This window comes from Cryptomeria japonica, chromosome 3 (genome assembly GCF_030272615.1).
Source record: "Cryptomeria japonica chromosome 3, Sugi_1.0, whole genome shotgun sequence".
Lineage (NCBI taxonomy): Eukaryota > Viridiplantae > Streptophyta > Pinopsida > Cupressales > Cupressaceae > Cryptomeria > Cryptomeria japonica.
Genome location: NC_081407.1, coordinates 945,228,932 through 945,242,275, shown reverse-complemented (window position 1 = coordinate 945,242,275; position 13,344 = coordinate 945,228,932).

Here is a 13,344-nt window from a genome sequence, read left to right as displayed (position 1 = left end):
TCTCATTTCTGAAATTCTTTAGATTTATGCAAGACATTCATCATTTGAGCTCCATCAGGTCCCTAGGTATGGCTGGTGATAATCTTGACCTGTGTGATAAAGTCTTCTAAATCAACACAACATTTCTTGTGTTTCTTTAGAAGAGAATCCAAAAAGTCTAGGATGAATTATAAATCAACCAATTTATCAATAGATGACAAGGAGAAGTCCTCTTTATCAATTTCAGTAGTCACCAACAAGCTAAATTCCTTGATGACCACATCCACATCAAGAACCTTTTGATTTTCATCAAGGAAAGCACATGGGATTTCAAAGATTTTATCGACAATCTATTTCTTCTTGTCTACACATTCTTTTTGGGCTTTCCTCGTGTCCTTGATAAGGCGAGCTCTAGAATATTTATTTGGTGCTCTAACGCCTCTCTTTTCTCAACATACATATGCCGAGAAGTAATAACACCATTTTGCACAAGATCATCTGAATCAAAGTCTTCAAGCTTTAACCATGCCTCAAAATCCTTCTCTTGTGCTTCCAATTCTTGAGAGAAGATTTCTATGGTGTTGTCTGCTTCTACTCTTACAGCATCAAGGTTATTGACAATAGTGGAGGCCAATCTCAAGAGTCATGTGCCTTGACTTAACATCCATTCCATCCATTCTCCCACTGCTCTACTTCGTGATGTTGCTTGTTCAACCCTTTTCACAACTTGTTAATCCAGTGATGAAGTCACTAGCTCAATGGCTTTCGAAGACTTGGTAACTTTAAGTAAAATAGTCCAGTGAGTTGTTCAACTTGTGCCTTGAGTTGATCCTTTTTTACCTCATCTTCGTCATACCTTACAACAACAACATCCAAAGTTGCTTGAGCATATCCCGCAAGAAAGTCATGAATTTGTTTACTTAATTCAATCCTATGGATTACATAATCTGATTCTTGGATTTGGTCCATATCTTTATCAGGAGGAGGAATGGAAACCTTTGCATATTTCTTTCTTTCTTTGTCCACCTTTACCCTTGACACGGTTTTGGCTTTCTTGGTGACCTTGGGTTTGGTGGGAACAAGCTGACTAAAATCAAAGTCATCAAGAGACACAGCTTCTTTCTTTCTCTTGGGAGCATTATAGAATAACCATGGAGGCAAAGCTAAATCATCATCTTCACCTGTCACCACAACTTGAGAGGGATTGATTGACTCTTGAATAGTAGTGGTTACAATAGGAGATGTCATGGTAACAACATTGGTAGGATTTTAAAAAGATGACGCATTGGCTCTAGGACCCGTCTCTGTGATGAACTTGTCAAAATCATCGAACATGGTGGTAGAAACTTCAAACAAACTCGAAAAAAGTGGAGAAAACATTTTCAATGTTATTATGGGGAGTATCTAGAGAAAACTCACTAGAATTGGTGGAAGAAACATGAACAATCATGCTAGGGGAGACACATGTAATAACAAAATGTTCTGATTCAGAAGTGGAAAATGGAGCTTGCATCATGGATGAAGAAAGAGATACCTGGGGTAGAGTTGTATGGGACTTATCTATTCGTGGTAGTCCTTCTTCATCATATTCATCATGCTCTTGATCACCCTCCTAATCATCCTCAAGTCGATCAACATCAATAAGTTTTTTATCATGATCATCTTCCAATTGTTCATCTTGTATTTCAAGTTCCTATGTCTCATGAACATTAGAGGCCAATGGATCTCCTTAGGATTTTCCTTTATTGGTTTCAATTGTGAACTTCAACTTGGGAGCCTTTGAAGGAGTGGAGGATTCTTGTTTGTTCTTTATTTTTGTTTCTAACCTCTTTCCAACAGATTCAGTTGTATCATCATTAGAGCTAGAGGAGAAGGGTTTCAATGGGACTCCCTTACTTGAAAGCCATATATTAGTATTCGCTATAATACTTTGAAATTTGTCTTTGATGGAGGTTGACTCTGTTAGCATCAATCAAGAAGGAAGATTGAAAGGGGGGTTGAATTAGTCTTCAACGAAATAACAAACTTAACCACCAAAAACATATCTAATAAACAACAACAATAAGACAAATAGGCAAATTGAAAGCACAACACACAACACCAAGATTTTGACGTGGAAAATCTGGTTAAGGGAAAAACCACGATGGGAACCTATCCACAGTAAGATGATACTCTACAATAGTATGTGAAAATATTACAATGGGGAATGCACATGCATTCATGCACACTACCTAGAGCTCACTGCTCAAATATAATGGCCCGGAAGGCTACAACCCTCAGGGAAGTCTCACTGACTTACAAAAAGATTCGGACTACAATCCGAAAGAAATGAACTGAAATAATAGCATCTCCAAATGCCTAATTATAGTTCCAGTTAAGCACAGATGTCTGTCATACAACACCAATCTCACCACAAACTCAACACCAGAGGATAAATCACTTGTTCGCACACAAACCTCTCTCTGATAATGCAGACACAACAATGACACCTAGATTACATGAATATATCACCTATATATACAATTCATCAACCTTGACAATAGGTCGTCTAAACCCTAACCCTCAACTCATAACTACAAAATTACATCACATGATGCAAAGATAAACCACCGGACCAATATGATGATTTACATAGCATAGCATGGTCCTAAATCAAATTCCCAAACACATAACTCCACTGGAAATCATGCCAAGATCAATCACAACACACTACACCACCAGAGATACTGCATAACACGCAAATTATCACCAGTTGATAGAAACCACCAAAAACTCACACAATGATCAATACGGATCACCAAAACAAACAGGACAAGACTAAAAAACACCAGCAAACACATTAGAATCATCAGGAATAGCTACACCAACACCACTTATCAAATCTCCATCGATCAGCATCTGAAAGCTCAAGAACACAACCAATCAGCAGTTGTCACAAAGAAAGAATTTTTAGAGCACCAAATCACAAACCATCTGAAATGAAGATACACAAGACCATCCCAAACAATATCCCAAAATTTTAGCACCAGATCTTATCACACCGGAATATACCGGAGGATATATCGAACTCTGCAAAACAGTGATCAGCAAACCAACACTACAAACCAGATCATAAGATCCTCCCACTCAACAATCACCAAAACAATACACAGGAATATGTTGACATCACTGACAACAGCATATCCTAGCAACAACAATGCATGACAATATCCAACAATCTCCCCCTTTGGCATTGATGGCAACATTTGGATGTGAAAAGAAGTCAATGCAAAAGAAAGAAGATATCACCAACAAACTCCCCCTAAGATCGGGACTTAGAAAGAAGTTTTTCACATGATCTCTCTCCCCCTTTGACAACAATTCCAAATCTCTCAAAACATAAAACCAAACAGAAACATTAATATCTCTCCCCAAAACACAAACTACTCCAACAGAGGAGCAACACCAACATACCAATCCGGATAAAAGATAAAGCTCTGAAATCCACCAGATTAATGCAATTCAATGCATCTAGTTCTCATCAGGAGGGGTGGATACCCCTAACTTGTCTCTCAAATAGACAAATGTATCTGCAGGCAAAGATTTAGTGAAAATATCAGCAAATTGTTCCTTTGTAAATACATACTCCAGCTTCACCTTCTCTTCACTGACTTTCTCTCTCAAGTAATGATATTTGATTGACACATGTTTAGTCTTTGAATGTTGCATCAAATTCTTTGACATGTTAATAGCACTGGAATTATCACAGTAAATAACAATAGGCTCATCATAAATAATTCTGATATCTTTCAACATTTGCTTCATCCAAACTACCTAAGTGCAATTACTAGCAACAACAATGTACTCAGCTTCAGCAGTAGATGAGGATATTGAATCTTATTTCTTGCTAGCCCATGAAACCAACTTCTTACCTAAAAATAATGCTCCACCGGTAATGCTCTTCTGGTCATCAACATCACCAACCCAATCAACATCAGTGTAAGCACATAGCATGAAATCATCATTCCCGAGATACCATAAACCATAGTCCACGGTTTCCTTGAAGTATTTGAATATCCTCTTAACAATAGTGACATGACTCTCTTTCGGATCAGCTTGATATCTAGCAGCCATGTATACAACATGCATAATGTCTAGTCTAGTCTGTGTAAGATATAACAATCCACCAACCATAGATCTATAAACATCAGTTAGCTTTTGGAGATTCATCATTTTTAGACAATTTACAACCAAACACCACAGGAGTTCCAGCCAATTTGGAGTCATCTAACCCAAACTTCTTTAGTAATTCCTTCACATACTTAGTTTGAGATATGAATATACCTTTTCCGGTCTGTGCAATCTGCAAACCTAAGAAAAGTTTCATCTCACCAATCATAGACATCTCAAATTCTTTTTGCATATCAGCGACAAACTTCATGCTCAAGTTATCATCACCACCAAAGATAATATCATCAACAAAGACTTCAACAATCAGGATGTTATCATTTTCAATCTTAAAGTACATATTACCGTCAGCAACACCTTTAGTAAATCCTAATTTCAACAAGTATTTGTCTAGTCTAGCATACCAGGCTCTAGGGGCTTGTTTCAATCCATAAAGAGCTTTCTTCAATTTACATACCATGTCTCCATCATCCGACAATGAAAATCCATCAGGTTGTTCAATGTATACTTCTTCCTCAAGATCACCATTCAAAAAGGCAGATTTGGCATCCATATGATATACCTTGAAATCTTTATAAGCAGCATAAGAAAGCAACAGTCTAACAGCTTTAAGTCTGGCAACCGAGGCAAAAGTCTCCTCATAATCAATTCCTTCTTGTTGTGAGTATCCTTTGCAAACCAATCTTTCTTTATTTCTGACAACTTCACCGACTTCATTCAGTTTGTTTTTGAATACCCATTTAGTACCAATAACATTTTTATCCTTGGGTCTAGGCACAAGTTCCCAAGTATTATTCTTTTCAATCTGATCCAGTTCTTTTTCCATAGCTCTCATCCAATTTTCATCTTTACAAGCTTCAACAACATCTTTAGGTTCAACTTCAGAAATCAAACATACTTCTTCAGCAGCTAACCTTCTTCTAGTCATCGCACCCTCATTCTTATCACCAATAGTCTAATTTTTGGAATGATTCAATCTTACATACCTTAGAGTCTTTTGATTGTTCTAATTATCAGGTTTCTGCACTCCTTCACCAACAGCATCCAGATTAACTGTCTCTACCAAATCATTTTGCTTAGGCTCTTCAGGAGGAATAGGCATTAAAATAATATGTTGACCATCATCATAACCACATGCTCTGATCTCTTTCCCAAGGTTCTCATCCACCTTCACATTTGCACTCTATACAATCTTTCTTAGTCTCTTATTGTAGCACCGGTAGGCCTTTCTCTTTGTAGAATATCCCAAGAAGATACCTTCGTCACTTCTAGCGTCAAACTTTCATATGTCCTCATCTCTGTTGATATAACATTTGCTACCAAATATTCTGAAATATCTCACAGTAGGAACATGACCAAACCATAACTCATAAGGGGTCTTACCGGTATCACCTTTGATGTGAACTCTGTTGAATGTATAAACAATAGTGCTAATGGATTCTCTCCAGTAGGTATTTGGAACAATTCCTAGTGCTAATGGATTCTCTCCAGTAGGTATTTGGAACATTTCCTTCAATCAGCATAGTCCTTGCAACATCCAAAATAGTTGTGTTCTTCCTCTCAACAACTCCATTCTGCTAAGGGGTTCTAGGAGAAGATAATTGTCTTCTAATTCCATGCTTCTCACAGAATGAATTGAACTCACGGGAATAAAATTCTCCACCTCTGTCAAATCTCAAGCACTTCACCTTCAATCCAGACTCAGTCTCCACCTTAGCTTTGAATATCTTGAATTTGTCAAATGCTTTTGATTTCTCCTTCAAAAAGACAACCCACACCATCCTAGTATAATAATCAATTAATAGCATAAAATATCTATCACCTTGCACACTTATAACAGTTTTAGGTCCACATAGGTCAGTATGTACGAGATATAGCAGTCATTCTGATGTATATTGTTTTCTTTTGAAAGAAATCCTTGTTTGCTTACCCAACTAACATTCCTTACATACCGGATTAGCAGGCTTAACAATCTTAGGTATATCTCTAACAACATGTGTAGAAGATATCTTAATCATTGAATCAAAATTCACATGACACATTCTCCTATGCCACGACCAACTCTCGTCAATCTGAGAAATCAAACAACTTTTCTCACCAACATTCAAATGAAAAATATTACCTTCAGTCTTAGTTCCAGATGCAATCTTTATACTAGAGTCATTCAAGATCTTGCATTTACCATCCTTGAATTGTAGATCATAACCCCTATCAACCATTTGTCCAACACTCAGAAGATTATGTTTCAAACCTTCAACATACAAGACATCATCGGTGTTATGCTTACCATCAAAAGAAATAGAACCTCTCCCACGAATTACACAGGCTTTTTCATCTCCAAATCTAACTATTCCACCATAATATCTTTCCATACTCACAAATTTGCTTTTATCACTGGTCTTATGATGTGAGCAACCGCTATCAGTTACCCATTCATATTTCTCTTCAAATTTAGTAGCTAAATCCTTCTCCTCAACAACATGGCTAGTGGAATAACAGGTACAGGTCCATCTTCTTTAATAGCAATAAACACAACTTCATCTCCTTATGATTCTTCATTTGTAACACCTTCATCAGCAGCATAATAACAGTTCTTCTGATTTCTAAAATTTCAATTAGATTTGTAAGGCTTATCATACTTCTCATGCTTGTCATATCTATCATTCCTATCATGCTTATCAAACTTATCATGCCTTTCATACTTAGCCATTCTCTTCGAGCATCTAGAAGCAAAATGTCATATCTTATTGCAAGGGAAACATTTCAAAGGAAACTTTCCATCATACTTATTGGCACCTTTAGGCAATCTCTGGGCAATCGAAGCTTCAAGTTCATCTAGCTCCCTTTCTTGCTCTTCCATCTCTTTTATCTCTCTCTCTCATATCTAGATATTCTGCATTCATCAGGATCATACTTCTGCTTATCAGATACAAATGCAGATGCTCTAAATGTTGTATCGGACTCTCCATGTGATTCTCCAAATTCACTTAGCTCAAATGTAGCAAGCTTTCCAACAAGCATATCTCTTGTCACAGTAGTCACACTCTAGATCTCATCAATAGCAGCAACCTTATGTTTATAAGCAAGAGGAAAAGATCTCAACACCTTAGCAACAATTTCATCTTCCTCAATAGTTCCACCAATACAACTGATACCTAGGACAAGATCATTCGCCTTGTCCATAAAAGAGTGTATGTTCTCATCATCTCTCATCTTCAATGTCTCATATTTTCCTTTCAAACTCTGCAACTTAGAAACAATCACTTGTTTATCACCTTCATACAAAATCTCAAGCTTCTCCCAGATCTCATGTGCGGTCTGAAGTCCCATCATATTAGTCATCTCAAAATCAGTCAAGGCTCTAAACAATGCTTCCTTCACTCTAATATTATGTTCAACTTCCTTGATCTCATCAGGAGTAGATGGTCCATTATGAGGAACAACATAGGTATTCTTTGTAATCTTCCAATAATATTCACCAAGACATTTCAAGTGCAATTCCATTCAATTCTTCCATATAGTATAATTGCTTCCATCAAACCTGAGACTATCCTTCTTAAAGATAACACCTTAAGCTGTCATCCTGGATCTCCTCAAGCGATTAAGCTTCTACCGAAGGATCTAGCTCTGATACCAATTGTTAGCAGCAATGAAGAAGGAAGACTGAAAGGGGGGGATGAATCAGTCTTCACCGGAATAGAAAACTTAACAACCAAAAATAGATCTAATAAACAACAACAATGAGACATATAGGCAAGTTGAAAGCACAACACACAACACCAATATTTTGACATGAAAACCCAAGTTAAGGGAAAAACCATGGTGGGAATCTACCCATGGTAAGACGATACTCTGTAGTAGTATGTGAAAATATTACAATGGGGAATGCACATGCATTCAGGCACACTACCTAGAGCTCACTGCTCAAATATAATGGTCGAGAAGGCTACATTCCTCAGGGAAGTCTCACTGACTTACAAAAAGATTCAGACTACAATCCGGAAGAAATGAACTGAAAGAATAGCATATCCAAATGCCTAATTACAGTTCTGGTTAAGCACAAATGTCTGCACTGCAACACCAATCTCACCACAAACTAAACACTGGAGGATAAATAACTTGTTCACACACAAACCTCTCTCTAATAATGTAAACACAACAACGACACCCAAATCACATGAATATATTACCTATATATACAATTCATCAACCTTGACAACAAGGTCGGCTAAACCCTAACCCTCAATTCATAATTACAAAATTAGATCACACGATATAAAGATTGACCATCGGACTAATATGATTATTTACATAGCATAGCATGGTCCTAAATTAAATTCCCAAACACATAACTAAACCGGAAAATCATGCCAAGATCAACCGCAACTCACTACACCACCAGAGATACCACATAACACGCAAATTATCACTGATTGATAGAAACCACCCAAAACTCGTACAACGATCAATGTGAATCACCAAAACAAATAGGATAGGACTAGGAAAACACCAGAACGCACATTAGAATCATTAGGAACAATTGCACCAACACCACTTATCAAATCTCTATCGATCAACATTTGAAAACTCAAGAACACAACGATCAACAACTGACACGAAGAAAGATAACTTGTGGAGCACCAAATAACGAACCATCTAAAAAGAAGATTCACAAGACCATCCCAAACAATATCTCAAAACTTCAGCATCGAATCTGATCACACTGAAATATACCGAACTCTGCAAAACAGTGATCAACAAACCAATACTGCAAACCAGATCATAAGATCCTCCCAATCAGCAATCACCAAAACAATACATAGGAATATGTTGGCATCAATGACAACAACACATCCTAGCGGCAACGATGCATGACAATATCCAACAGAATCCTTCTATGAACATCGAATGAGGGGCAAGGGGGTTGATGGATTTTTTTGTTCAGCATAAGTAAGGTCTAAGACATTACCATATTCTTCTAGGTTGTCTAGGATATCAACAAGATCAAACTCCCTAATCCGATCCACTATCACTTGATAGCAATCAAGCTTCCTGATATCGTGTTCAGTCTTGCAATCAACCCATACAAATTTAATATGATGGACATGAACATATGCCTTTTTCAACTTATTCCTCACTCCTCTATAGTCGAAGTCTCTTTTTGCCTTGAAGAACTTCATGGTCACTCTTCTCATTTCTTCCTCCATTGCCCTAGCTTTGAAGATAGAAGTGATGGAATATCTGCCAATGGTCAAAGTAAACTTCAAACTTGTCCTGTGGGAACCTAATTGAGCCTCATGGACTGCCACTATCTAACGAGCCAATTCCATCAATACAATTTTATCTGATGGGTACCTCGGGAGCATAAAAGGGTTCACCGTTGAAACACCCTACTCTGAGATAGGTGAAAGTGGGGAACTCCAAAAAATATGCATTTGTATTCATTTACAACCTCCCAAGCATGATCAAATACTCTTTTTCCATACAAATCCTTATTCAACATGCACATGTGATATCCAAACAAAGCATAATTCACCCTTCTGAAGTGATTGAAACTATTCTTCAATACCAATTGGAAGTAGTACTTGTGTACAACAACTTACCTTCAATCACCTATTGCAAACAATATTGGAAAATGCCTCATTGAAGATGCAGAGTATACCAAATATGAGGTCATGTAGAACTTGAGAGTGATTGGCACTTCAGTAAGTTGTTCACGTACGACATCACTATTTTTCTTACCCCAAAAGATCCTCTCCTTGTTTTGTTTGATGACATGGATATATTGATACATCCATTCATAACAAGTATTAGAGGTTGGAAACCCTTTTACCCTACTCAAAAGAGTTACCAAGTCATTTACCACTTCAATGAGATCACTTCTAGGAAAAGTCTCAAGCCATCTGGCAATTGTAGGCCTCAGGATCTTCAACTAGTTATCATTCATGTTCCTCCTACATTTGTCAAAATTCCTGTCATAGTAGGCTTGAGATGATTGCATGGTGATGTCTAAGTACCTTTTAATATTAGTACACTTGAAAATAGTGCCAAAGAAGTCTTCATCCAATCCAATCAACTTGATCTTGCCAATTGTGTCCTTTATACTTTTGCTAGTGGGATCAAAGTGACTTGCAACTACCATAATGAATTTAGGTTCTTGAGCAGACATAGGAAAAGATACAACTAAATGGATACCACTATTGATAACGAACTCCATTTTGTAATATCAAGTAGGCTGCTCAATTCTCTTGAGAAACTTTGTTAGGTCAACATGACCTATCTTAGTGTCTCTTATTTGGTCTATGTTTGATGAAATTGACGAAGGCGGGAAGACCAGGTGTGGGTCTTGCTTCTTGAACTTCATGGCCTTCTTGCTTGGAGATGCCTCTGTCATTTGTATAATAACAACACTGGAACATGGGGAAAAACTATCAGTACTGAAGAAGCATAATCAACTAGCCATTTTATTCATTTTGAATTGAACAAACTCCTGAATGAGATGCATTTGATGTTACTAGGGTTTAAAAAATCCTCCTTGTATCATGGTAGTTCAAAGGTAAATCGATCATGTGAACCCTTTTCACGTGTGTTCAATTAGTGTAATTCGGGTTCATAGGCTCGAATTACACTTTTAGACAAGTGTGGTTCTTAGGTGTATTCGGGTTCATAGGCCCAATTTGCACCTTAGGAAAAACTAAAAAGAGGTGTAGGTTGGGCTTATGGGTTCGAACTACACTTCTTGGGTAAAAATCAAAACCAAGTGTAGGTCGGACTTATAAGCCCATCCTACACCTCAAAAAGAGAATCATGGTGTAAAGAGGGTTTGTAAAACCACCATACACTTGAGAAGGGAAAAGCTCAAAGCAAGGTCTAAGGTAGGTTTGTGAACCCGCCATACACAATGGCAAAAAAAGATGGAGTAAGGTGAGTTCGCAAACCCACCATACACTTAAGTTATGGTGAGGGATTGCAAGGCGCATGGTAGGGTCGTAGACCTGCCATGTACCAAGTAAGGTTTTTGGTTCATGGCGGGCCTAGGGCCTCGCCTTGCACTGCCTTCAAGAGAAGTGGAGTGCAGGTTGGTGAACCTAAACTCCGCCAAAGTTTGGTGTAGTTCAAGTTCACGAACCCAAACTCCACCCACACTAGGGTAATGCAAAGATAATAAAAAGCATAGCAAGTTGAAGTGCATGGCGGGTCTTTATTATAGCAAGTTGAAGTGCAAGGCAGGGTCACAGACCAGCCATGCACCAAAGTCACGTAAGGTGCATGATGGGCCTACAACCCTGCCACACACTATAGAGACAACAATGTTAAAGAGGAAAGGTGGAGCATGGGTCAAAGAACCCAAACTCCACCAAAATTCAGTGTAGTTCGAAAAACTACAAAAAGAATCAGTGGGCAGTGAAGGGTGTTGCTCGGGTGTATTGACCTGAGCAACACCATAAACATGATATTGTTCGGGCCGATAAACTCAAAAAGCACCACGATATGGTTATGTATCGAATGAAAAGAAAGCATTCAGATCATACTATTAGAGATAAAAATGATCAAAAATCAAGGGTTTCAAAACCTGATACGATGCATCAAAAGAAAGAACAAAAGGTAAGAAACTTACTCGAAAAATAGTGGGGAAAACTCTTGTGAAATCCAAAATGAATTCTCTCCTCCACGATCTTAGCTTGGCTTGAAATGGGAAAAAACAAAGTGAAAATGTAGAGGAAATGAATTTAAAACCAAGTGAAAAGACTCCAAATTGAATTACAAAAGGGCATCATTAATAACTCAAAGTGCCATAAGTACATGCAAATCAGGTTTGTAAACACGATTTGCATTTGCTAAGAAAAAAGGGAAAAGCAAGTGATAGTCACACTTATGATGATGAAGACGTCTCATAAAACATTCATAGAGCTTAAAAGCCACAAATAGGCCAAAAATTTGTGGGGTTACCTCAATTTTATCAAATGTTAAAATCGAGGATAACAAGTTGAGATACACACAGATCAAGGGATTTGGAGACATAAAGTGGAGAGGGAAGACAAACTGGTAGGATTTAAAGATTGAAAATGGAGAGGGAAGAAAGTATGGTGTTATGCCCTCACTACCACTCAAAAGGACACTTGACGATCAAGTGTCTAAAGATAGACTACATAAATAATGGGAAGGACAAATTGGACATAGGAAAGGGATTGGAGCAAGCAAGAAATGACAATGAGATTACTTTAAAAGTGGAGACAAATTTTAGGGCCCGAGGGTGGAGATTGGTAACAACATTGATAGTGTTACATCCCTCTTTTTCACTAATACTATGCTATGCTTTATTTGTAGTATAATATGATGTTTAGTTAATGTCAATTGAACAATGGTTCAAAAATTCATATGCGAAATGATTTCATTTGATAATAAATGAAGTTGTGTATTGGCATTTAATCAGAATTATACATGCTAGAATAATTAATGAGATTTTGGGCTAACTGCATTCTTATGGCCTGGTGGTAGCAAGAAATTCACCGTCCTCTGAGAAGGGAAGCGAAGTATCCTCAGGTAGAGCAAGTAAACAGGTGAAAGATCAAATTATCATCCGAGTCCCTAAAGCCTATAAGTATTGGTCATGTTATGTAATTTTAGAACCTAGGGTTGAGGAGTCATAAACTAGGGTCCTGGTTTGGTTAGCCCTAGACTATCAGTTGAGTTGTTAGGGTTCCTTCTTTATTGTGAACTCTTGGTGTTGACTTAAGCTTTCTAATAACTAGTTCAAAATTAAAAAAAAATTGATCTAACAAATCGTTTTGGACTTATACTATAATTTAAATGCAGTATATTCAATGTATAATATAAGAAGTGTATGTGTATGTGTGCTACATGATAATGATGGCACACGTATATATGTACCACATATAATATACATAGTCATATAAGTATCATGTGGTAATATTAAGTGAATCGTATGATTCATTCTTTAAAATCATGATCGATATAAATCAAAAACATTGGTCAACGACCAACCACTCTACGATGTCGTGGAAATAGAAATCAATCGACCAACAACTTAGGTGATGGAGTATCAACGCATTTGTGTTTGGAGTTCAACAAAATGAATTTGAAATTTATTGAAATTAATACAAAGTAATATGGAATTGGCATTTACATTGTATGGAAAGTTATTTGAAAACATAAGAAGAAGAAGAAGAAGAATAT